Here is a 27105-nt window from a genome sequence, read left to right as displayed (position 1 = left end):
GACAATATGAAATTTCAGTAACAGATCATAAATTGAGTGATCATACACTTATGATAATTGATAAATGTAAGACAATGATTCCAAGAAGAAAAACAGACTAAAAAAATTGGTTATTTTCAATGAAGCTGCAACTAAAGAATATCTAAATTCTCTCAATGATAACTGGGAGATTTTTGATAATCTGAATCAATTATATGATCAAATGTTGTTCCTCAGATAAATCAGTGCATATAAGAGAAAATTCCAAACCATGGTTCAGTGAAGATCTTTTAAGATTAATAAAACAGCGTGATAAATTTCACCACAAAAAAAAAACGTTATCCTAACAATCAACTCATAGCTGATTTATGTAATCATTTTCATAGATTAGTAAAAAATAATGTTCGGATTGCCAAAAATTATTATCTTGAAGAAAAATTCAGTAAGCCCGCTCCAAAGTACGTATGGAAATCAATAAACGAAATTCTTTATGATAAGAAGTATCATGGAAATGATGAAATCAAATATATCCGTTGATGGAAACAAAATTGAAAATCTACAAGATATCTATGAAAGTTTAAACAATTATTTTGTTACTGTTGGTACGAATTTATCATCTTCTATTCCTATTCCTATTCAAGATAGTCCAGCAGTTCAATCAAAATCATCGTCTATGTAACTCAAGCCTACCGAACCTGAAGAAATAGAAGAAATTTTCCAGGATTCGATGGAATTACCATGAAAATTGTTAAAAAAGTTCAATCAGAATTAGCACCTCTGATGTGTGAATTGATAAGTCTTTCTTTCTCAACAGGTTTAGCAATGCTGTAATTGACAAAGTAAAACCATCATTTGAAGTCGATAGAAAAGACCAAATGATGAATTATAGACCAATACATTGATGGAGTAGCCGTTACTACGTGGTAGGAAATCATAATGAAAAAAAGAGAAATGAAACTTTCTATGTTTTTTACCACTTTTATTTGTAACTAACGTTACTGCAGTTTCGTCCTATACGGACATTTTCAAACTTAAACAATGAACATATAAATTATACAAATAAGTTTTAAAATGTCCATATACGAAGAAACTGCAGTAACGTTAGTTACAAGTAAAAGTGGTAAAAAACATAAAAAGTTCAATTCCTCTTTTCTGAATCATAAACAGTTAAGCAGATCGATTACAAACATTCATGCACATATAATTGAAGGGAAATTCATATTTTCCTTTAATATTGAAGGGGTGGGAAAGAAAGTTTTTGGCTTTCTATTACTCCATCTTGATACAAAAAACAAGGATGAGGGAATCTTCCAAGGAAAGGAAGGAAGTAATCAACTTCAAAATAAGTAACTCTATACATGGATGTGTGGATCATGCAAAGAAGTAACTTTCAGGCAAAAACTGAAAGAATGTCCTCCTGAAACAGCTACTTTCATATAAACATTGACTTACACGAAAGAAAAAAATTCTTTCGAAACCAATATATATATATATATATATATATATATATATATATATATATATATATATATATATATATATATATATATATATTTGAATTGTATATAAAAATATAACCCCTTCAATTCATTGAAGGGGTGTAATTAACAGAATCGATCGTATAAACATTAGTGAGAGTTTGAGATATTCAGAATTAGAATATTTTAATAAACTCCAGTAATATTCATTACTACACCAAGGGTTCCAAACAGTGCATCACAAGTATTTTAATAAACAATGAGACCGAGACTTCAATAGGCACTCTTTGATTATATCATTGCGAAGATGAACTATTTTGAATCAAGAAAATATAATATCATCTCAAAATCCACCACCTATTTGAAGGTAAAAATAAACTGTTTCAAATGGAGAGCAATATCAACTTGATCTGAACACATAGTGTTTGTTTGAAGTTAATACTGTATCTCTTCAAATAACTCTATTCGAGTTTTGTGAATCTACATTCAAAACTATATTATGATCGACTGAAAATAACAGGAATTTTGTATAGAATGAACAGGGTTTCTTTTAAAGAAGTATTTCATTTATTTCAATTTGAAAAAACCTGTGGCGCTCTGGTCTTTCTATGACCCTCTTAAGTGAGAGGGGAGCGGGGAATTCCATTGTAAGCATCGCGTACGCGCCAGTATGTGTTGGAAAGTGATGTTGGTGTGTTGCGATTTTGGGAAGGAAGTGTTTTCTGTGTCTGTAGGCAGTACAATTTCTTTCCGATTATTTTGTATCTACCATAATGAAACAGATTTTACAAGACTGGGGTCTTGCACAGTTGAAAGATATTCTCACGGGTAAGTATTATAATTGGATACAACCCAACTATATCAGTAAATACCGCGTTGTATACGTAGTACAGAAGAGAAAGTGGTAAACTTTGATGGCAACTCTTAATTTTGCCTTCATTTTTCGAAAATTATACCAATGCTCCGTAATTTTTCACACATGCATTATTACAGTTGCCGAGCTCTGCAAGCAAAGTATATTAATTTAATCTGAAAAATCCTCCACGTTGATTCAAATTTGCCAATCTCTTTGTTTTGAACATACATTTTATCTTGTTTCAAATGACAGCATTTTCTCTAAATAAAATTTGATTTTCTCTTAGACCGAATTCATTTTTTATTGAAAGATAGAGGTACTTATAGTTTTGACAAGAAATTATAAAACAAAAAATACCAAAAAAGGCACCAGTAGGTATAAAAAGCTTCTACCTATATGTGACAGCCACTTTCTGATTTCAACATGTAAATATTTGTTGAATTCCAAAACGTCTTTACTTTCTGTAATCACTTCAGAAATGTTTTTATGTTATTCATTGGGAACAAATTGAATATACCCTACTCAGCTTGAAATCATTTGATACATTTCCTTTAGGAATGTAAAAAATAGATAGAAATTTTACCAAACTCACTAGAGATGAAATATGAATTTCCAAAAACCTGATAACAGTGAATGCTGTTATTTAAATAGCGAATCATATTCCTTCAAGTATGTTTGTATGATCATGAATTGCATTTTTTTAATGAAACATTTTATATTTTTCATTGATCCTCTAATAATACTCACACGACACATTGAATTCCTATAACGGTTCCAAAATTATTATTTGGAAAGGCAATTTTTCTGTATAGACCACTGTCCTCTTCAAAGGAATTTGAGGTTCATCTTTTGAATTGATTATTTATTTCTGATCGAATAATGTTTAAGCACCTTTTAACTTGCTAGGAATCGTATGTTAAATAATAAGATCTCAGACAAGTTTAAAATTTTGAGGGTTGTCATTAACATGCGAACAACAATTGGGTTGGTTAACGGAATAAACACACTTAAACAGTGTTTTATTAAAAAAAAATTTTTTTTTGATTGAGTGGCTGATGTTTTCATATTTTTACCCTTCTATATATTTGAAATAGTGGCTGAGGATGATGTGCTGATTTCTTCTTTCGTTTCAGAATCCAAGTGATGTTCCGGCAATTGTGGATAAATAAAAGCAGAATGCAGAACTTGATCGACGATGGTGATTTTTTTTTAATTTTATTTACCAGAATGGCATCTAGTTTCAAAAACTTCATTTGTGTAAAATTACTAATAAATTCATTCATTTTCTTGTCTGAGTTGTAATGTTGTTTATAGGCTTCGATTTCATTTCATTTGTTAATTTGCAGTTTGTCAAGAATATGTCCCTTTTTTATGTATGTTTCCTTATTGAATATTTATTTATGTTATTTATATAACTGTATGATCTCTCAAAAGTGTGCGGTTGGAATATGATATTTAAGCAAAGATTAGCAAAGAAAATTTAGTTCTCTATTACGTTTTGTTTTTTATCACATGCTTTTTCAAGATAATATTTATGATTTGCAATTGCTTCGAATGAACCAATCATATTATGTAATGTATTATTTAGTTTCTTTCCTTACCACTTAAAGCTGTTCATATTATCGATGAGATACTTTGGATTCAAGTAACTAAATACTCAGATTAAAGAATGCATACTTAATACTTCTCTTGAGCTAATATGATTATTTCTATTGAAATGTATGCACAATCTTGGTGGAATATTTTTTTACTTAAAAGAAGCGTTTATTCAGTCCATTTGAAATAATGATTCAAATTCAACTTGGGAGAATATGTTTCTCAGTTTAAAAAAATATTTCTTCATGAATATAGGAGAGCAAGATTTCTTTAAATCGAGATAATGTTCTTCACTTTGAGAATTTTATTTTTACTGTGTTCTTCTTATTTTTTCGAGTACAATAGAACACACTTTCCCTGCTTTCATCCTTACCATTGTCAAAGTTCAACAATTTGGGGAGAAATTTGACAAAACTGAGTTTGATAGTTCACAATGTGGCAAATGATTAATCAATTACCCGTTAATGAATTTACGAGGCGTTCGGCCAAAAATAGGGTATACTATAAGCACATGTTTTCACACGCGAAAAGGTAAAAACGTGTGAAAGTATTCACGGTTCAAAAATAGGTCCGCAGGTCTGAACTTTCTTGTCCATACGTCTGTATCATTTCCTTCGAATGAAGAAAAATACGATAATATTGAGAAAAATGTTCTCAGGTATATAGTTGAATGAAATGGGTAATCTTCAAATACAATAGATGAGTTAATTAGGAAACTGACAAGATATTACTCCAATTTATATGATGTAAAGAGCAATTATGTTTTAGATTGAAGGCCCACTGCAAAATCGAAGGTCTTATTTATTTTTTTTCATAAATCTTGTAAGAACTACCATATATTTTTGAAAAACTCAAATGATATGTGAAACATGAAGTCAATGTTGAGTATAGAAAATCAGTGGAATGCCAAAAAACCAATTGATGATTCGAATATAGACCAGTGAGATGAAGAGAAGAATAAATGACTTTCCCAAAAAAAATATAAAAACATAATTTACTTACTTCAAGGGCTCTCTACTTTTGAATCAACCCTGACAAATTAATTCCTGTTTTCTTCATCTCCTGAAGACGCCAAATTGTTGTTGAAACGTTCGTCAAGGATAGTATTGCAGTTCCTGTGTTCGAAAAAATTATTGTTTTGAATCTATTCTACTCCAACATTCCATATCTCAAAGGGATTATGCAGCGTTTTCTTCGAGAAACTCTCGGTTTGGCACCGGGTCACAACCACCCTGACTTCGTACGGACGACATCATATATCAACCAATTTACACAAATATCAATAAAATATCAACAAAAACCTTCCATTTGAATAACTTTGCCAATTGTTTGAAAGCGTATGCTAATCCGTTTGGTAGTTTGAGCTTATCAAACGAACAGTCACGGCGGAGGGATTATGCACTATGCAGTGATGGTATTCACGAAGCTGCATAGTGTTTATTTTTTTTTAGAAATATTCCCAATCACAACTCCATTCCCCATACTTCGACTTTATATCGAAATCTTGGAACTTCCACTAACTGACATGTTTGCATGTAACATGTAAACATGTAACTATATGTATAAGGTGAAACACTAATTTGTGAAACTGAGTGTCAGTGGACACCTAACTTATCTAAGTATTTGGTCAGCTATCTAAGAAACATTGTTTCTGTAGCTTACTGCATAGAAAAACATTGCTTTCTGTGGTTTGCTGAATGGAGAAACCAACAAACTTCAACATAGCTTCAGGGTGATTCACGCATTCTTTTAACTGTCCATAAGTGAACGTAGCTGATGTCTTGGTCTAACGTGACCCCAACCGACGTATTGATCTATATCTGTATTCAGCTTTCAAAGAAACATTACTTTCTGTAGGTTGCTTCATAGAGAAGAGATAAAGAACCCTATTCTTTTTCACAATTTCAAGGTTATTGAATTTGGGGTCAGAAGAACAAATGGATCTTGCTTTTGAAATTTCACCTCAAACTTAGCTTTTCTTTTGAGAGTTTCATGAAGGTAAGCTAATCAATTGCTATTTTTGGTGGATATCAATCATGCCATATCATTTGGAAAACATAAAAGAGTTTTTTCCTAATACAACTCAACTGAATCCTGCATTTCATCTTGTACTCGGTCGAACTGAGAGATAATAAGGAACGATTTTTGTTTTCAGCGAGAAGAAAAGGGTAATTACATCCAAAGGGTGTGAAGGACCACGCACAAACCTTATGGAAAATTGCTTTTGATGAATTCTGCTGATTTTTTGATATGATGAACTTTTCAATATCGTGATGAAAAGTCTTCACGGGTACAACGAAAAATAATGAACAATTTTTGAGAAAAAAATTGCTCCAGTCGGCAAAATGGCGAATTTGATAGTAAAACGGAAGAAATTGGTCATGTTATGTTGCAACTTAATGCCTCTTGGGAATTGTAGCATACGCTTCAGCAATTTTTATGGGTCTTGCCAAGACCCACTGTTTACCACGAATGCCGGACCATAAAGGGTGACGTATAAAGCCATAATCCGAGAAATGAAAAAATAATTTTCATAACATTATGAAAACAATAGATTGTGAGGAAGTTAGTCAATGGATATGATATGGTTTTATGAAAGATGATTTCATTGTTATATAGGGGGTGATACAGAGGACAACAATGAGAGTCAATTTTCTTACAGAATCGTATCGCAATGAAGTTCATTTGGTGCTTCCCTCTGATTTGAATCTTCTACATAAGATGGACCAAATCTCAATTGACATGTATCGATAGTCAAATCTCGTAAATAGTTCAAAATCAGCCTAGGAAAATATTAAAAACGATGATGGTCCAATGGTATCAATCTTCCCCATCCCCTCTTCCTTCCTCTATCATGTTATGTAGCCTATTTATCTAGTGTGATCTTTCCGGAATCAGTTGGGCTAATTTTGCATATGTTACTCTCATTCCAATCACTGGATGGTATTTGTTAATATAATTGCTCCACAAATAAGAAGAAAGTCCCTCAAATGATAAAGGTGATGCTCTGATATTGTACTTGGAAAAAAAAACTAAAAGATTGATTTCATGTGTCCATCACGCGCTTCAATTATCCACCGGGTTTTGATCACGAGGCGAACGGTATCAGCCTCTTCAGTGTACATTGTTGTCCATTGTGTACACTTTAGGGCATTTCATGTACAATAAGTAATTCTTTCAGGAAAGGAATGGTAGCTATATAACCACGATTGACAACAAAAATATCATTCTCAACAAACCAATTTCTTATCCCAATAATGTCTGGCTGAAAATCATTTCGCAAACTTGACGCGTCGTTGTTTCTGGGTCGGAGAAGTAAGATCACTGAATTGACAAAATATGACCGTTGGGAGCAACAATTGATGTTGGCTTCGATAAATGGTATAATTTTTGTGTTTGCAGTAAGACTTTGAAATTTTTGCTTCTCTCCACTTCACAATAGGTCTCATTTACGTAGGCAATGACTTCACGCTGCTCAGCATTTGGGTTTTATAATATATTTGTGAAATGATTAACATGGCGTTGAGTGTATTCTTCCTGAGTGATTGAAACGAAACCAATATTTTCTGGGACGAATCTTTGTGCAAGTTATCTTCTCCTATTTGAAATTTCCATACTTGTGCATTGCCGTTAGGGATATTCGAAAATAACTTTCAAAAAGTCATTGGAAAGCCCTTGTTCAAGTTTGCAAAAAAAGCCAGATCTTTTTTATAAATATATCTGTCTCAATCTTCTACTGGTACAGAATCGCAGTAAGTATAGATATTATGGAACTGATCCTTATTTATTTGCCTACAAATTCCTTTTCTTCATTCTACATGATCTAAAAATTGAACTGCATTCCAGGAAGAAATTGTCCCAGGAAAAAACCTTTCTCATCCAAGTGATGTCTGCAGGACCTAGCATTATGAATTGATGAATTTAGCCGTTACTACGTGGTGGGAAATTATAATGAAGAAAAGAGAATTGAAACTTTTATGTTTTTTAACAATTTTATTTGTAACTAACGTTACTCTATAAAGTTAAGTTTGATAATGTCCTTACGAAACTGCAGTAACGTTAGTTACAAATAGAAGTGGTAAAAAACATAGAAAGTTTCAATTCACTTTTCTTCATCTAGCATTATCTCTGATATAAATGTTTTTCAAAACCAAAAAAATTGACTCGGCACTTCAGAGTTAACCGATTTAGATTGAGTGTAGCGGTACATACTACGCACGATTCGTTCGACGTTGATTTCAAAATATTCAGCTTGAGAAACGTCTAGTCGTCTTTCAAAGCAATTATCTCTTTCATTATTGCCCTATTACAATTCATGCAGTCTTGTGAAGTTTTCAATGGAAATATCTGGTAATCCTGATTTTTCCCTTTGTTGAATAGCATGTGCTATTCGAGATGGCATTATTTGTGGGGGAGATTTCAAAATCAATTTTTCAGATTACGATAATGGAAATACCGAAAAAATGTTGTCAGTTATACAGTGCTTTGATTTAGATCAAATTATAGATGTCCCAACAAGAATAACTACAACAACATCAACACTTTTAGATGTAATTATAACTAAAGCTGAATGGGTTCTTGACAAAGATATCATTGACACTAATGGAGTTTCAGATCATATGCTCCTTTCCTGTAAAATAAATATTAGGACTGATGAAGATAAGTTTAAAATTAATAAATTAAGGGATTTCAAATATTTCAATGAAGATGATTTCAAGAGAGACCTTTACTGTATTCTTTTCTTCAATATATTTGATCAGGAAGGAACTGATGAAAAAAAAAACTTTTTTAGTTAACTGTTTGACCAATCTTTTCGATAGACATGTTCCCTTGAAAACATCAAGAATAACTAAGAAGCGATCCCCTTGGCTAACTGAAACAATAAAAGAGATGATGTTGATAAGGGATAAAGCTTTCAGAAGATTCAAAAGAACCAAATCCAGAAATTCATTTTCAGTTCTATAAGGACATGCGGAACGTCACAAATCAGGCGATCAAGAGAGAAAAGAAGGAATATTTCATTTCAGAGCTCAACAAATAAAAAACAAAGATCTCTGGAAAACCATAAAATCTAATGAGTTCATACAATAATATTCACAGCATTCCAGATAATATGAAGAATCCCTTGCAGTTAAATGATTTTTTTTGTTAACTCAATTGCTATTAATGAACCACCCCCCGAACTCACCTCTTTCTATACTGACAATAAATTGATAGACTATGAATTCAAATTTCAATAAGTACATGATATGTTCGTATTTGAAACAATTTCTAATATAAAACCAAATGCAATGGGATATGATTTACTGAATATAAAACTCATAAAGATGTACCGTCCACATATAATTTCATATGTAACACATATTGTGAATTTTTGTCTGAAAAATAATATTTTTCCCACGGTATGGAAGAAAGCAATTGTGAAAGTTGTCAAAAAAAAAAATCCATCAGAATACAAAGACCTACGCGCCATTAATTTATTACCAACTTTGTCAAAAGTTCTTGAAAGAGCTATTGAAGTTCACTTGAAAGAACACATTGACAATTTCTCTATACTTCCAATAACTCAATCCGGATTTCGTAAAGGACATAGTTGTACAACTGCTTTGTTGCATATAGTGGATGATATTATAAGAGCACGTGACGCAAAAAATAATACAGTATTGGTACTTCTTGATTTCAGTAGAGCATTCGATACTTTTAACTTCGATTTGATGTTATTAATTCTTGGCTATATAGGACTCTCTAAAAATGCTATATCACTAATCAGATCATATCTCACCAACCGTAAACAGAAGGTTACCATAGAGGGAAACAGCTCACAATATTTAAAGTTTATATGTGGAGTGCCACAGGGCTCTATTTTGAGACCCCTTTTGTTTGCTATCTACACATCTCAACTTGCGAAATGTTTAAAATTTTGTAATATACATTTGTATGCAGACGATACCCAGTTGTATTATAGCTTCTCACCTGGAATGATAGATAATGCGTGTACTCAAATCAATACTGACTTAAAATTATTTGTGAAAAATGCTTCTGATCACTGCTTGAATATGAATTACAGTTAATCCATTGTTATTGTTTTCGGACCAAAAGGTCCTAGAAATGATATTTGCAAATCTGTGAAAGTAGTAGTAAATGATCATGTATTTGGGGTTGTCCCAGAAGCCAAAAGCCTGGGCATCATTTCAGATAAGGACTTGAAATTCGAAAGTCAGGTCAATCAGTTTATTAGGCGTGCATATTATTCGCTCAAAATTTTATATGGACACCGAAATTTCCTACCCATGAAGGCGAATTTGTGTGAATCATTAGTTTTATCTATATTCAATTATGCTGATGTTTTGTATGACCCATGTTCAAACAACCAATTCAAGAAAAAGATACGGAAAGTTCAGAATTCCTGCTTACGGTTAATTTTTGGTATTACAAGAAGAAAAAGAATATCACATAAACTGAAGGATACCGGCTGGTTAAATATGAACGACAGGAGAGTTATACATGCTGCAACTTTGTTTCACAAAGTAATTAATTGTAAAGTGCCATCTTACCAACACCAGAAAATTACTTTTAGAACTGATGTGCATAATATTAATGTAAGGTATAAGGGCCATCCTTTCGCACAGAATTCTTAAGAAAGAGTTTCAGCTACCAGATCTGTGCAATTTATAATGACATTCCCGAGCCCATGGAACGATATGACTTCGATCATTTTAATATCAATTTCAAACGATTCTTATCATCTTCAAACTATTAATGACCCAATAATATTTTAAGATATTTAAAAATTATTTTTGTTTATTCCTTCGCGTACCAGGCGACATTTTTGAAAGAGAGTGGAAGAGCAATTGAATGATGACTTGTCATCATGTAAATTGAACTTCGCCTTTTATAAATAAATGAACTGTACATGCTTAATTTGCTTTGAATGTATTAGAAGATAATAAAGACGATATTATTATTATTATTATATTATTATTATTAATCTTCCGGTTTTCTTCATTATTAACCCCATTTAATAATAATAATAATAATAAATCGACTTTATTCATCAAAAATAAATTAGATGAACAGGCGGATTATCAGCATAAGCTGTTTTTCAAATCAACCTTACAAAAATATACAATAAAAACTATAATAATAACAAGTATAGAATAGAAGATAAATCAACCAATACAACAATAAACACAATAAAAAAAGCTTGATTGAAATGAATAATAATGAGGGTTTTGCAAAAATCGACATACAGAGCACCAATTACCAGGATTTAAGCAGAAGTTTCAAGCGTTTTTTAAATGTCATTATCGTGTAAAGTCTGAAGTCACTGGGCAACTTATTATACAGTTTAGCGGAAATATAGGAAAAACTTTGAGTAAAAAGTGCCGAGTTGTGTTTGGGAATGACCAAGACAGATCCATTTCGAGTATAATAGTTGTTAGTCTGGGAAAAACTAACAAGTCTATTATATAAATAATCAGGTGTATTTGTTAATAGTAATCTATGTGTATTTGTGAGGATGTGTAGAGTGCGTAGTTTTTCAAGTCTTAACCATCCGGAGTCATCAAACCTACTACTGATGTGATCAAATTTACGTATACCGAAGGAAAATCTCAAACAAGAGTTTTGAATTCTTTGGAGGCGAAGAGAGTCGTATTGAGTAAGTGCAGGTCCATATATGCAATCGCAATAAGATAATTTAGAGAAAACTAAAGTTTCGCAAAGCTTAAGTTTCAGTTGTGTAGAAAGAATGTCTCTATTGGGAAAAATTTGTCTGAGAATGTTATAAGACGATTTACAAAGATGACTGATATGTTTAGAAAATATCAAATCGAAGTCAATCCACAAACCCAAGTTTTTGCATTCAGAAGTGAAAGGCAAGGCAACATCATTTATGTGGATTTTGATGAGGTTGGAAATAAGGCTCCTTTTAGATTTGGGTCCAAATAACATAAATGATGATTTTTTAGAATTCAATTTCAAGTTATGTGCACACGAGACGTTATACAGTGAATTGAGATCTCTATTTATCAGTTCTTGTGCTTCCAGGTTGCCTTCCGGAAAAGATAAGTAAATTTGAGTGTCATCAGCGTAGTGATGGATATTGCAAAATTTAATACATTTGTAGAAATCTGAGATATAGATTAAATAAGAGAGGTCCAAGAATGGAACCTTGTGGAACTCCAAATTTGGTGTTCAGAACTGCAGGTTTTAAGTGATCAAGGCTGATACACTGAGTTCGGTGTTCCAGAAAGCTTTCAATAAGATCTACGGCACATTTATCCAAACCAAAGTGACTAAGTTTATTACATAAAAGACTGCGGTCTAAGGTATCAAAAGCTTTACTGAAGTCCAATAAAACTAGACATGTAACATAATTTTTATCGGTTGCTTTGAAAATATCATCCGTTATGGAGAGGAGTGCGGAAGTCGTGCTATGTTGAGAACGAAACCCAGACTGAACGCTAGTTATGATATTGTAAGAAGTGATGAATTCAGTCATCTGATCTTTGAGAATCAGCTCAAGTGTTTTAGATAGGGGGGGTAAAATACTAATGGGCCTAAGATCAGAGTAATGTGTCGGAGAGTTACACTTAGCCAAAGGAATCACAAGTGCATGTTTCCAAGGGAAAGGAAAACACGAGGAAATGATATACGAATTCAGTATAAAGGTGATGTATTCCAAGAGGAATACCAGGGAGGGTAATATTGCAAAAGAACTGATTGATTTCATCTAGATTTTTCAGGTTAGGTGGTAGTTCAGGGTTTGACTTCTGACGCAAGATGTCTAAATTACGTAATGTGCTCCACGTTGCCTTGGCATCTTCCTTCAAAAGAACAAATTGAAGATACGCTTTTTTCTCCCGACGAATAACAGATGTCGTATAGTTCCTCAGTTCTTTATAGCTATCCCATGCTACAATGGTTTTAGTTTGCTTATATTTTTTAAATGCGCGGTCCCTTAAAGATATCATCTGACGGATGTTGTACGTCAACCAAGGTGCGGGTGGCTTGGTAACTCTGATATTTCGAAAAGGAGCATGGATATCAAATAGAGTAATGAGATTGTGGTTGAATGTTATTACCATGTCGTCAACGTTATCCAACCTATATATTTCATCGTCGTCAACGTTATCCAACCTATATATTTCATCCCAGTCAATTGATGTAAGATCAGTCAAAAAGCAATCTTTATCAAAATTTGAAAAATCGCGATAAAAAATCCAATTGACATTATTCTTTTTGATGCCAAAATTTTTGATAGTACACGAAATGGCCATATGATCTGAGATTCCTTGAATATCAGTAATATTCACATCTGAAATTATTTTAGGATGCGAAACAATCAGGAGATCAAGTAAAGTTTGACTTCGAGGGGTAACTCTAGTGGGGGAAATAATTAACTGGGAGAAGTTAAAGGTCGAAAGAAATTGATAAACGAGATCGGAACGGTTATCGATTGACATTTAATTTTGCTATTCATTGTAAATGGAAAGTATTGTTTCATATGAAGCAATGTCTTTGATTTTGAATAAAAACCATCAGAGAGGTATGAAATATCAAATTAACAGCCAAAAGATTCAAACTTCAAACAAATCTTTTATCTACCATGTATACATTACATGAAAAAGAAAATGCGCCACTGGAATCGATCAAATAGCCCCGAAGCGCCAATTAATTTTTGTTGTTGTTTCATAATTTGTATTACTTTTTTTTATATGTTTTTATTATATACATTTCTCATTTCATGAGTACAGACATTACTGATGTATGATATGTCATCATTACAACCAATAGACAACTGGTAACTTGATCAATAAAACATGATACCGGTTGAAATATTAATTCAGTAGCAGATGAAGTAGATAAAGCTATGTGACAATATAGGAATGCGATTATGGAATGGTTGGTTCAATTATATGATGAATAAAAATCAATGTAGTAGTCTGCTTCACATGTACTTTTTTCCTTATTTTTGTGAAATTTTACGACCCAGTTGTCATTGGATTTGTATTTTTACCAATAAAGTTTAAGGGAAGGTCCGAAAAGGGGTCAAAGGAAATTACAAAAGTTATAAACAATTCGGTGAAAAAAAATTGGTCTTTTGTTTGTTTTTTTGAATATCTCGAAACATTTTCAAAATTTTGGAAATTTGAAAAAAGATCTGAAAAGATCAATAAAATTGTGTAAAAAAAGTCTCGACTCTTGAAACTTTATCTAAATTATTTATAATTTTTACAGAGCCCTGAAAATAGAGCCAAAATGGGTGACGGAATACGGCTTCCGCGCGTATTCCGTCACTCTGACATAAAAACAAAAAAAAAATTTAAACATAGTAAATGCGAATATTGAGTAATGAAAAAATTCATGTTATGTTGGGACACATCAATAAACAATAATTCGCAGTCAAAAAATTTTTATCTCAATTTTAACATTAATTATGCATTTGTTAATTAATAACTTTTTTTAATTGAACGTTGCTATAAACAAATTCATTGTTCATAAGCAATTTAAAATTTTTTCTTTGCATTATGTTGATTGAAAAAAATCATGTTTTTTTAGAAAAAAAAAGTTCTTTAAAAAATTTTTTTCATTGCCAAAAAATGCATTTATCAAATAACAATCGTTTTTTGTGACGAAATAATAAAATTGAGGAACTGTTTTTTTTAATCATGAACTCTATTGTTCTTCAAGGTTTTGAAAAGATATTATAGATAAAAACCCGCAGCTGATGCAATACGTGAAAGTCTTCTACAATCCCGATGCATCTCGTCAAGATATCGAAGTAGCTGGAGAGCGAATTATGCTGGCCTTGTACGGTCAATTCGATACTAATTCAACATCAGGCCAGTGCCGAGTTTCTCGATTTTCAAGTATGATTGCGAAATCAAATACTGCGATCAACTTAGCGAATTTACCTTCAACAACAATAGCAACACATCTACACTCATTCAGGACGTATTACCAAGTTCAGTTTTGGATTGGTAATTATAATTTGAATCCAGAAGATTGGGGTTGGATCAAATCTGAAACAATTTTCCTGCCAACAAAAACAACGGAAAATCTGGCGCCTGACGACTTGCTTAAGCTAGTTAATTGTGCCTGCATAAAAGAGTGTACTAATCGATGTGGATGTAAAAACGCTGGGCTTCCTTGCTCATCTTTATACAAAAATTATAAAGGTGAAACATGTTTTAACAGTACAAGGCCACCACTTGATAATGACAATGATGATGCTGATATCATGATCGGTCCATTAAATACTATCGATAGTAATCCCGATAGAAATGAAGACGACCTTAATAATTATCAAGAGTATCCAATGGGAGTTCAAGAATACTGTGAACCGATACTTGAAGAAGTCGAAGAGGAGGAGGTTCAAGGAACATCACGACAAAAAAATACAGAAGAAATCACAGATGACGAGCCACCGCCACTAAAACGATCTGAAAAATTACAGAAAACTGATGAAAATCATTAAACAATTTTTAACTGTACTGAGCATGATTTAATAAATTTCAAAATAACTTTCAGTATGTTTTTGATTTTGTAAATTCCCTGAAAACTATTTTTATAAATAACAATCAATAAATGAATAAATAATAGGGCCACAACTTCAGTGAAAGGCTTGAATTGTTAATGAATTCATAATTTCCAAAAAAGTCCCGGAGCATATTTGTCATATCTGCAATAGTTTAAAGTTATTATAATTATAAAAGCGGAGGAGCGGATGAAAAAGACGAGTATCAAGGTATCACAATATTGATAAGAAAAAATCGAATTGCTTATAAATAATGTGTTTGTTTATAATGAATTCATTAACAATAGCAGTAAAAAAATATATTTAGTAGTTTTTAACCATGATACATTGAAACAATTGTTAATAAAAAAGTAGAAAGTAACATTTTTTTCATTTTGACAACGGTAATCTATTTTGCCGACTTTCAGCCGTTTTTCTCGAAGACTGTCCATTATTTTCCGTTGTGCCCATCGAGACATTCGATCAGGACGTGGAAAAGTACGTATCAGCAATGTTATTCTTCAATAAATCTTGCTACAAGTTTTCTCATGCATTTTTATAGTGTTTTAAATTGTAACCTTATCAACATACTCATTTTTTTACTTCGATTATTTTTCCATGTATCAGCCCCTATACCTTGTGACACAGACTCATGGTACACCCTCTTGTTCTCCTTTATTTCTTTAGCAATATTTTTGAAACTTGGAACATTGAATATGCGCACTAGACAGCAATTTCTGACGTATTTGTAAAACAAGTTCAGCTTTCAGTTTTTCCAAAAATGACAACAACTTTTGATTTTCAAATTGGGCATTCTTTAAATTATTACAATATCCATAAGGATGATCATGAGGAATCCAGGTATGATGGTGTTATCTCTGATGGCTACGGAGATATCGCCAATTATTTTATACATAATATACTGGGTGTCTCATTTGACAATCAAAAATTGATGTCATTGTCGTAAAAACTGGAAGTTGAATTTGTTTTTCAAATATGTCAAAAAGGGAAACAGAGAAACAAAAGAGAAAAGGGGGCTGTACCATAAATATGTGTCACACGGTATATCAATTGAATCATCTTCTATATAACCATATCCATTGACTAACTTTCTCACAATCTATTGTTTTCATAATGTTATAAAAATTATTTTTCCATTCCTTGGATTATGGCTTTTTACGTCACCCTGTATGGTCTGCAATTATTGAATTATTGGCAAACTTTGAGCAATTTTTTTTCTCAAAAACTGTGTATAATTTTTCATTGTGCCCGTGGAGACTTTTGATCAAGACATTGGAAAGTTCATCATACCAAACAACTAGCAGAATTTACCGAAATCCATTTTGCATAAGGTTTGTGCTTAGTCCTTTCTCCAAGCCTTTCAACTTTTCATCGTATTTTTGCATTTGAGGAAAAAATCATTCAATAACTCTAAGTTTCCTTCAATATGTTTTATTCCTTTGTGTTCTCGCAGATATGCATGTTTTGCATTCATTCCTTTCCACTTTCATTTCTTCACGCGTTCATTTCAAATTTTCGTGAAAAAATTACTAAAATTACAATATTTCACTAGAGAAATGAATCATGGACAGGCCACTTCTATCTTCTCTATAGCTACTGTAGTAAACTACAAGACAAGCTCCGTCAGAGACAATCAGTAAGTCAAATAACCAACTGCAGATAGATACGACTCAATATAATCAATGACGAACTGCAGATTCGAATGCCGAATCGACACCATTCTGATCACGCGTTCAGCTGTGTTGCGTTGGGAACAAATGAGTATACGGAAAGTCCATCTATCATATTTAAAATCACTCACAATAACAAATTTCACTATGAGTATTACTAGAGTTTTTCCCAACACCTAAGTGTTATTCTCAACACCTCGACACGTGTTTCAATCTCCAAGTAATCATTTTCAAGAGGAAGATTAAACTAAAACTGATTTAGTTCCATCTTTCTCTTGAATTGAAACACGTCTCTAGGTGTTAAAATAACGGTTTGGTGTTGGGATGGAACTCCAGTAATATTCATTACTACACTAAAGGTTCCAAACATCACAAATTATGACTCTATTCATTTCTTTCATTCGAGACAACGATTTAAAAAAAACAATATACAAAAAAGATTTCGAAAGAAGGTAATAATTGAAAATACATGTTCCATATTGAAAAAAAAACAGTTACTAGCAACGTTCAGGAACAATCTGATTTTCATCTAACCTATTTCCACTCCCTTCGCAAAACAAACAACTATTTCTACCAGCATTTCTCGTACTGCTACAAAACGAAATGATTAAAAAACAAAAAGATTGACAAGTTCAATTCCAAAGGGAACCCGAGTTCATTCCGCGTCCTCACTGGACATAGATAGGATGAATCCAATTTTGCAGCGGCCTTTGTAAACGTTATCTACCCCAAATACTTCGGATAGCAGGTTATAGCCTAGTCAACGTAAAGCTGTAAACCAAATTTTTCACATAAAACTCAGACGTGAGTGGATTTCGTAGTGGTGAAACTGTGAGCTAATGGAACGTATTTTATGATATCGTGATTCAACAGACAATTTTGCATTCATTGGATATTAATGAGAATACACAATCAGTACAGAATACGTCTCAATAATTCAACTTTGAATGAACCATTTACCCAACTATTTGATATTATTATAGACCTAAGTTAATTATAATAATGATCACAACATCTTTCTCTAATAGAAAACTGATTCAATACTGGTGGATGAAGATAAGTGACAATTCGTCGAAAAAGTTGCTGATGCCATAGTCGAACGCTTCAGATACAGAATATTTCCTGATAAAATATATCGCACTAGTATTTTTAAAATGAGACAATTCAAAAATCGATATTTTTTAGTTGTGTCACTTTAGAAATACTAGTGCGATATGTATCCTAACTTTTGAACTTCAGGGTGTTGCATGAGATGGCGAATCCTTGCCTATAGTTTGTCTTGGAAACCTTTGAATTCGGCCTTGCCTGGAATTTTCCGATGTTTTCGGATGTTGTGGTTATGGCTCTTTTATATTGGAAGAGACTTCAGTTTTGTCTCGATTTTGCATAGAAGGCAAGATAGGAGTTTTTTCGTTACATTATACTCGTTAGTGTTCTTTCTACTTCCAAGTGAGCTAAATAGCTATTCTTATGGTTCAGGGTTTTCCACTAAGAGACCTCCACTTGTTAGATGTCTTTATACTTCTAGTACCTAATCAGATCGTTTAATTTTGATTTCACTTTCATCTTTCCCACGTCAAAACAAAGTAGGTGCCATTTCATCATGATTTAAGTTTGAATCCTATCAGATACCGTTATTTGAATTCAAATTAGGTGGTAGCATGTCCTTGCTAATTTCACCTCCTGATTGGTTCGCATTTTGACTAAGTTATTCTGTCCACGTTGTTGATATTATGCTGCTGGTGGGATGTCGATCAGAGTTATATTCTAGTCCATTTCTGTACTTCTTGGGTACCAGATACCACGTCCTGTTGACCCGTTCATATTCTCAGTTTTTTGTTTGTCAGAATCAAAATCACGGGATTCGTTTCTAAAAATATCAAACTTCCCCAAGATTCGAATAAAAAATATTTCACATATCGCGGTTTACTGATAAAATACCATGAAGGACAGTAATATACCTCAAAATTGACTAGAAATAGGTATTTCAATTGAAATCAACCTGGGTTACCTTGTCTTTACTTTGATGTGGACGGCGGTGTAGCTACGTTGACGGCAGGCTGGATAATAATGGCAAATTAGCGAATGTCAAACGTCTGTGACTACTGACTTCAACTTTATTGAATGAAAGCCAAAAATTATTTACTCATAATCCACTGTTTGGAATCTTTAGTGTAGTAATGAATATTACTGGAGTATTATCCCAATACCAAACCGTTATTTTAAATACCTCAACACGTGTTTCAAGCATCAAGAGATCATCTTCAAGCGGAAGATCAAATAGTGATTCATCACCAGTAATGGTCCTTTCAATCAAATCTGGACCCCAAAACAAAATTGCATATAATATGCCGATATCCTCAACAACTGGTTTGCATGATTTTCACATCGTTGTAAAGAGTTCATTCTGAAATTAGTTGCTTTCTTTCTTTGAAAATTTCCCACATCTTTGTATGAAGATGGAGGAGCGGAAAGCCAAATCCTTTCTTTCCCAATTTACATACGACTATTACTATAGTCGTATGTAAATTGGGAAAGGCAGGTGCAGATACTTGCCTAATCGAGAATAACGGGTGCAATAAAAACCACTTTAATAGCATCATTGTTAACACTCTTGAATTCTCCTTCTCTGCATGTTGGAGAAAAAATATTTTGCCAGTTGTAACTGTGAATCTTATCAAATTCAAAGGAATATATTACAACTAAAATTTCAAGAGGAAAGAACTTCAAAAATGTTTACGAGCCACGTGACACCAGAATACACGTTTGTTTGAAAGTGGTTGACAATATTCCATGTTGAATTTCACTAGTTCAGACTTCCATTGTCTAATATGATTCGAAATCTATTAAAGAACAAATAATATTAGAATGAATAGCTGAAATATCGATTATAGATAGGCAATGAAACTTGAAATGAAAATACAATGAAACAAATAAAATAATCAAGATGAAAGATAAAAATGAAAACAGGGTAGAAAGAAATAAAAAATGAAATGAAAATTAGCAAACAATTGAGACAAAATCAAAGAAGTAAATAGGATATTTCAAAATAAGTTACATCAAGACGTTCAGATTGTAAATATCCAGAATCGTCTTCGAGTGAAGATTGAACTATCTCGGAAAGATGACTATAAGTCATAGGAAATCTTTTCAGCTGATGCCTGGTTCCTTTTCGAAACCTTTTTTCGTATTATAGAGCCCAAAAGCACGATCCACTAAAGTCTTGATCACTATTCTCTTGGTAGTGTTTTCGTGCTCAAGTGGATCGTGTTTTCAGGCTCTGTAATACGAAGGAAGGTTTCGAGGAGGAACTAGGCATCATCAAAAAAGATCTTCAATGGAATGATTATTTCAAAGTGATGGTGGAACGGAACCTGTACTTGCCCTTCCCTACGTCAGAGGATTTTTGGAAAGGATGAGAAGAATTGGGTCCAAGTACAACATCAAAACCTACTTCAGATCCGAAACACTATCCGTAGGAGCCTCACGAAAACAAGATCACCAAACGGGGACTGCGATTCCAACAATTGCATTCACCGGATACCCTGTGAATGCGGTAAATCATATATCGGTGAAAGAGATGATTGAAGAGGCTATTGAAAGTCCGCATTGCCGAGCACAACAGAAACACACAGCGAAAAGAAACCAGCTAATCGAGAATAGCGGTGCATATTTGGACTCATCAACATAACATCACTGGTCTCAAGCTGAGACCAGTGATGTTATGTTGATGTTCCAGGGGGAACACTGGGATAGATTTCAAAGAAGTGGCAAATATGTTGTACAAATACTCATCCAGCCAAGCCAGTGCCAAACAGTCAAGTCCCGCTGAACCAGTGAGGAGGAATCAGAGAGAGGGGATAGGTGAAATCACTCGAATGACCTATGAATAGTCATCTCTTGAAGGAATAGTCCAGTCATCACCCAGAGACGATTGTGGATACTAACAATCGAAACGTCGTGAAGTAACTTGGTTTGAAATCGTCCTAATTTTTTGTTTTCTCAATATTTTTTTGTGTTTTCAGTATTTTTTTACTTTGTGATCATTTTCGTGATTTATCTTGATTATTTCATTTTATTCATTTTATCGTATTTTTATTACATGCTTTTTTGCTCATATATAATTGATGTTTGAGCTATTCATTTTAATTCTATTCATTCTCCAATAAATTTTGAATCATATCAGAATCATATTAGACATGGTAGTCCAAACTGATAAAATTCACCGGAATACACTGTGAACAGTGGAGATTAAACATTTATCCCCAGAACATATTCGTCAGAAACACCTGGTTAACAGACGGATTGAAAACTGAACATGAAACAGGAACTGGAATACACAGTGCCTGGAGAAATTTTCACACGCATTAATGACCAGTCGGATGAGCTTGAATAGCCAAAACCGGAAATGTTCGAACAAAGAAACTTTCTTCATGTTCTTGATTGAAAACAAAATGAATGAATTGGACTATAATACTCGTTTAATTCATATGGGATTCTAATTTCTGATGGGTTCTATATGGGATTCTAATCTAATGAATATGTTGAGTTAATAAGCTTTTCAACCGTGAAACAGAACATACAGAAAAAAGAGATTTTGAGCATGAAAAACTCATAATTCTAAGTTATTGAATTCAATAAGTTTGAAGAAGATACAAAGGACTGGCTGGCTTTCTGTGGTAAATGTCGAAGAACATCATCATATCATCAAATTAATAGCACATCAACTGTTATATCACTCCCAGTAGGTGAAACTATAAAAAATTATTTTGAGTTCAGAATCCCGTTCCGGAAGAGATAAAAAACTTACTGCATTTCACGTACGAGAACTTTTGAAATTGACAGTAAATAATATCAAAAATGAATCAGAATTGAGAGATTTCTTTGATGAATTTGAGTCAAACCGCAGAGATCTACAAACTTTGGTTTGCGAAGAATAAAAAATCGAAGTCGTCTACACAATTTAATGTCACCATTAGATGTTAGAGCGTAAAACTATTAATCACTACATATTTCGAACCTATACAGGTTCATCATCGGCTAATATTTAGAATTCTACAATGAAAGAAGAACAACGTAACAATAGTTAATATAATGCAGTGTAAAGTACTTACATGGAGAAGAAAATATTTTATTTTATAACGGAGAAAAGAAAATGAATCCATATTACTAATGAAACGAATAGTCACAATGACATATTAATAATTAAAACATATTTTTTTATATAGTAGAAAAAAGGAGAAATTTATAACATCATAGTTCTCAGTATTTGAACTATGGGCAGCTTGAAGCCTTCATACCCACTTATTAACATCAAAATCATCAACCGGTACATGAAAACGACTTATAAAGAATATATCCTAAATTGATGAGCCTTTTTCCTGAGAATAGTACAGCGAACGTGTCACGAGAGGCAGCACTAGTAGTTGGGACAAACATAAATTATTCACAAGTAAAACAGTGTTATTTATGTAATATTGATTTATAATTTAAAAATATAAATCTGATATAAAAAATTATTTTGTGCTAGTATAATGCCAACAAAGCATTGCTGTTTTGCGAATTGTACATCGGATAATAGATATCCGAAAGAAAACGTGTTTTTATAACATTTATAAAACCTCATATTGATGAGGTTAGATGTAAGAAATGGATACATGCTTCGAGGAGAGTGGATTTACAGTCCGAAAAATAAATAAGTATTCATATGTATGCTCTAAACATAAAATGAATAGTGAATTTTTTATAGTCAATTACCATTGATTAGAATGAGATATAACCGCAATCGTTTATTAAATCATATTAATTTATTATAATTAATTAAATTTATTTCATTACCATCTATATTTGATCCATACTCCACTCGGAAATAAATCTGAAATTCATAATTATTTTTAATTTCATTTATTACAGTTTGAATCTACAGCTATTCTTTTACTAGAGTCTGTATACTAACCTATCTATTAATTCACTTTTTTCCAGTTACTTTTGAATTACGGTATGCAAGATAACGTTTCAATGTTACAACATTGTTACACTTTACAGTTGCAAATTTTAATTCTGCTCCAGGAACATGTTTTATTAAAAAATTCTTTTTTAATTGTACTTTATCATGTGTTTATATGAGGATTAGGCAGTGTTTGTCCCTACCGAACTACTAGCGCTGCTAGTGAGTGATTTTTCGTACTTCAGGAAAAAGGTTCATTGAATGAGAAAGGGGAATCAACTGTCAAAATGATATCAAGAGATTAAATCAAGATGACATGGAACAATGACTTGAGATCCACAAACTCATAACACAATAAGAGGAGAAACACCTCATACAAATCGACTCGTTTTCTGAGCAAACAGATCCCGTACCATCTATACGTGCCATCTCATTACAAAAATAAGGGTTTATGGAAGATTAAGGAAGGGAAAATTTAGTTAAAATTATGAGAATTGATAAAATTTTGGCAATCAAACTGTACTTGTTCGTTAAGAGATATGACATTAGGGTTATTAATAGCAGAATTACTTTCAAAAATTTCAAGTGAATTAAGTAAAGTTCCTTTTTGGCAGACGTAAAAAGTATCTAAATCATAATCAATATCAAAAATATGGTTGTAATTAACAATGTGGTTAGAGAATAAACTTATTATACAGTGTTATACTCATCTAAGTTTAAGTTTCTGAAATTGTCAATTAGTTTAACATGTTCAAGAACTCTTGTTTTAATTTCCCTACCACTCTGTCCGACATTGTGAGCACGAAATTCTGTAAAATGGACAAATTGGTAGGAAAATCAAAACAAATTAATTGACATCTAACATTTTACTGTTTTAGTTTCAAAATAAACTCTTCACAAAGATGTGTACATCACACAAATAAGTAACTTTCAGACACAGTAACTGGAGAAAACCCTCCCGAAACAACTTCTTTCATATAAACATCAAATAACATCGAAGAAAACACTTTTGAAACAACTACTTTCATATGAACATTGAATTATACAAAAGATACTCTTTCCTATTAAGTTTGCACTATAAATATTCTCTATGGAATTATGGAATTAAAAATCAGATATCATCCACAGGATTGTTACACAATACAGTATATGAAAGAGAAAAAATTTCACTTACACAAAACACTGTCATCCTCAATGGCGGATATCGATGTTTCGGGATGAGACACCTGCCTTATTGTCTTTTCAGCACCAATCTGAATAACATTATGAGATAAAGCACTCAATTCATTCATAAAATTACGACCTTATGTCACGAATGAATTGAATCTATTCATGTCATCGATGACAGTACGTAATGACATTCATTCGCTTATTTGATTCAATCCCAGCCATAGAAGAGATTGATTTTTAGGAAAGATTTTGGCTTTCCATGGACTTGTAATAATATGGTCTGTTTCTGAAGACAATGAAAGGGGAAAGAAGAAACTGGAGGTTTCAAAGTTTCGAGTATAGGAGCTTTCTAGCTCGTTTCTCCTTCATTTAGCAGCGCTGTCACCAGATGCAGATTTCTCCGCATCAAATTTTGAATATCAAAGCAGGTCCGAAAAAGCTGTAGAGTTCGTGTCGATCGCACGAAGGCCGGTCTTTTTTAAATCTGATCATTTGGTATACTTACTTATATTCTCTCTCATTGTGTGGTTCCAGAACTGAATTTTAATCTTAATTGAAATGCTTTTCACTCACTATTCTCTTCTCGGTAGATTGACAAAAGGTCTCTTATTTGTTTGTGTTCTCTTAACTTCATATTACTCTACTAGGATGGTATTTTTCTCAGTCCAAGAGAAAATGAAAGTCCAAAGTTTCAAATATAAAGTATAATAAGTAGAATACGACTCTATGGACAAAATAATAAAAACACAACGTGTAAAATCTTATATAAAAAATGTTGAATTGCAATAAAACAAGAGAAAATAGAACAAATAATTCGCCGCAAATGTTTACTGTGTTATTCACTATTTAATTCAAACTCTTAAACAACTATAAACATACCAACTCGGTACAAAATACTTTTAGTTTTACTTTTACTTCAGGGAGAGTGGTGTATAACTTCAAATTTTCACCATTTTTTTTTGTAATTGTACTCTAGCTTAACTATCAGCACTAGGAACCCCACAATATGTAACCTCTTTGTATATAGGAAGTGGACTCAGATAGAATATTATGTGAACTCTCTCTAAATATCAACTGGTTAGTAGAAAAAAAATAACAAACACTTACATAACGCCTCTTTGTGTGGTTTGTGGTCAACCATAGGTTTCGTTGACCCGGTGTGTCTTCTACACCAACACTTTTAATTTAAACTCCCCTGTACCCCATACCGGCTTAAGATTTCACTATCGTTTTCACTTAAATTTCGCCCCACGCGCTTACAAACAAAATATCTCTCCTATTTAGGCCACCTCCCTCAGCCTCAAAGGCTGAGGGATGAGACCCCCGATCTCGTCTCGACGAGATCCGGTGACCGACCTTTTCTGTCTAGTCTCTCGCAAGCCACTCCCAAGCCCTCGCGTCAGCTACGCTATCCACAAAAACCTTATATCAGCGTTTTTTTTAAACCTTCCCAAGTGTATGATCATCGGCAGGATGCAATACATTTATTTGTTTAGTCTAAGTAAATTTTAACATGACCACAACGACGCTCGAAGGTTCGACAGTCATAAAGTAATTCAGCGCTTTTTCAACTGGAAAAATATCGACCTCGATCTCAATGAATAAAATAATATTTTATGTTACTCTCGCAATGGCCGTTATTACACTACTCCCCCCTTCGTAAAAGTTCTGGGCACACAGTGCCATAACTTTTCAATCAAATAAAACAACAATATGATACCAAAATGAAAATTCGTAATGTATACTAATGCTGACAAAAATTCTGTCACTTTTCGGCGAACAAAGATTTCGCGTCTGATCCGCGCACTGCACTCGCGAACACTCGCGTTAGTGCGTGATTCACTTCTGCAGTCAGCGAGGCTCCCTTGCCTGCTGTAACCTGATGTGGTGTGGTGTGATGCGGGAAGTAACCTTTTTCACGAGTCCGGGAAGTCCCAGGACTTTCCGCAACTCTGCTACTCTGGAACGCTGCTACTACTAGACTCGAGAGTTAGCGATTATAAGTTTCGCAACCCTCACCAAATGATGCTTACATTAATATTCACATGATTCTCGCTAAAAGTTCTCTCGCGCACTGGCGACAAATTCAGTCCATCGTACTGTGCCTTACTATGGCTTGGGCACTACAGCTCGCGATAACTGGTCCTCTATACTTGGCCGAATGCGTTGGCCACTGTTCATACATATTTTCGATGAGCCCACTTGCTCTTCTGGATTCCTTCGCAATATATTGATTTGGGGTTGATCCTGACATTTTCTACCATGGTGCAATTATACCAGCACCTCTATAGTGGGGTATGTCTCTGAACAGTCAAGACGTTACTACTACACCTCAATAAAATTTGAGTGTACGCCACTCCTGCTTCCTGATATAACGTCAGCGACGCTACTGGTTCATTATATATAAAGGATCCCTGACCTTTTTGCCTTCATCCTGGGTTGGGTATACCACTGTTCAAATACCCTCGTGGCACTCATACTGCAATTTATCTGCCGCTCGCGGTTCACACTGCAATTCATTAAAAGTCTAAAGTCTATTCACCGCGAACTATTATTTGTCGCACTCCGATACTGTCGTGGTCTTCACCTGGGTGATGAAGCCAGACGTCATGAGCAAGGTTACTTCCACAATCTGCTAGGTTGGCAGCTCCCTGTTGCCTTCTCCCATAAGCAAGGCGATTGCCTCACTCCGGTTGCTCCTTCTCCACCATAATTGTTCATATTATCCACAAAAGTCCAAATAAAATAATCACAATTATTCAAAATAGTGCAGAACATCATATGTCAACCACATAATCAATTCTATCGAATCAAATTCCTATCAAATCAATTATCCAACAAAACATAGAAAAATTCAATCATACTAC

General features: G+C 33.3%; 1 protein-coding gene and 1 long non-coding RNA gene across 3 annotated transcripts in view; one reads left to right on the top strand and one right to left on the bottom strand.

Moving 5' to 3' along the window:
• Positions 1–24393, bottom strand: part of LOC141487283 (uncharacterized) — a 28321-nt gene extending 3928 nt beyond the window's left edge. Inside the window, exons 1-2 of the long non-coding RNA XR_012468306.1 lie at positions 24243–24393; positions 4912–5024 (exon numbers count right to left, since the gene is read on the bottom strand). This is a non-coding gene — a long non-coding RNA (uncharacterized lncRNA). The remainder of the gene's footprint in view (positions 1–4911; positions 5025–24242) is intronic.
• Positions 1–27105, top strand: part of LOC111506332 (Adipokinetic hormone receptor) — a 330108-nt gene that overhangs the window by 253104 nt on the left and 49899 nt on the right. The window lies entirely within an intron of this gene.

The sequence above is a fragment of the Leptinotarsa decemlineata genome, unplaced genomic scaffold (assembly GCF_025532065.1).
Source record: "Leptinotarsa decemlineata unplaced genomic scaffold, Ldec_3_MD MMD2_tig00078422_RagTag_RagTag, whole genome shotgun sequence".
In the NCBI taxonomy this organism is placed as follows: Eukaryota; Metazoa; Arthropoda; class Insecta; order Coleoptera; family Chrysomelidae; genus Leptinotarsa; species Leptinotarsa decemlineata.
This window is presented reverse-complemented; position numbering and strand designations above follow the sequence as displayed.